Consider the following 1,632-nt stretch of genomic DNA (forward strand, 5'->3'; position numbering starts at 1 on the left):
CTCAGCTTTTCAATCACCAGAGAGCTAGGCTGGCAGAAGGCAATCCACTTATGGGCTTGGAGCAGAGTCCAGAGCTCGTTTCGGAGCAGAAATGGACCATTTATCTGGGTGGGAGCTGCTTCAGCTTATAAATACCAGCAGACCTAAAAGTCCCTCATTCCTATCCTGCCACGGTGGAAGCAAGTCTGGAGGCAGCAGTCCAGGGACCCAGCAGCACTCTCAGCCCCAGGACAGTAATTTTTAACCACAAGGGAGAGACCTTGAGCCAGTCTTGTGGTAAAGTTTTTCTTTCTGCAAGCAAAAATCAGCTGGTGGTTTACCTGCACAAATCTGCCAAAGATGGGCTCACACCTGAATCCTAAATCTGAACAGCCTCAGGCTAGATAATGTGAAGCAAAGAATCTGGATGTCAGATCCATGCATTCCATTTCCAAGCACCTATGTCCTAGAATAAATAAGAGGATCCTAAACCTAGAGCTGTCTCTGAATTCTGGACCTCAGGCCTGTTACGGTAACAGAATAATCTCTGACAGAAAATCGATGAGTCCCAAATACATTTTCTTCTGATCTCAGGCTGAGCATAAGAGCATTCAATCTGAAAATAGATTTAAATTGCATTAAAAAACTCACCATCACACCCAGGCAACAGGGTCTGAACAGGACAGTGAATGCACCCTTAGATATGAAGCCACCACAGCTGCAGCTCCACAGTGGTAAGAAGCCATGGCATGAAGACCTACCTCCTTTAAGAACTGTGAACACCAAGATGACATCAATTCTACACCCTGTCTGTGCAGCAAGCTGGTTGGGCACTCAGGTGTTCAGCTGAAAGATTTCACAACTTTCTTAGCCAGTGCATTTTCAAACAAAAGGCTCTATAAAGACCTGCACCACATGCTTTTTGGTGCAGGAGACAAGCATTCACTCTCCTGGCGGGTCTAGGGTTGTAGGACAGAGAAGGATGAACTATCAATGTCACAGGAAAACAGAGACTTCTTTGCTTCCACCCTGACAGTGCTGTGGCAAATTAAACATGATTGTAAGGTGAATCAACAGTTGCTTTAGAGCTTAGAGGCATCTTCCACCTGAGAAGATGAGTTTAGGAGCCTACATCATTACAAGAGTCAACACCTTCTCAAGTTCCAGTTGCAGCCAAAAGTGCACAGCCATACAGGATGGTGTTTTCAGCTCCTCCTTGTACTAACCACTTCCCTAGAGTGAAGGCAATGGAACAGCCTCCTCTTAGATCCCTTCAATGCCTTCTTCACTGCATGGCCTGGGTGGCAGCTGCACAAAGGTCCAGAGGCCCTCCAAAGCAAGAAACTGCAGTAGCAGATACTGGAAGACACCCCTTGTACTCAGAGCAGACTGAGAGAAGGACGGAGGGGATGGGGCAGCTCTGTTCTGGAAGACCTCCATAGCAGGGCCCACTCATGGTCAGCCAAGAAGTGGAACTGTTCCTGAGCTGGGCTTGACTCCAGCTGTCACAGTTTGAGGACCCCTGATGCTAGGAAACACACAGTGGCTCCTCAGGGGCTGTGCCAGCCCTGGGCCTCGCAGGGGGGTTTGCAGGAGGATGCCGAAACACCCGGCTCCTCGCAAGGCCACCATCTTTAGCTCTGTTTCTCTTTC

The sequence above is a fragment of the Merops nubicus genome, unplaced genomic scaffold, assembly GCF_000691845.1.
Source record: "Merops nubicus isolate BGI_N331 unplaced genomic scaffold, ASM69184v1 scaffold42483, whole genome shotgun sequence".
NCBI classification, from domain to species: Eukaryota; Metazoa; Chordata; class Aves; order Coraciiformes; family Meropidae; genus Merops; species Merops nubicus.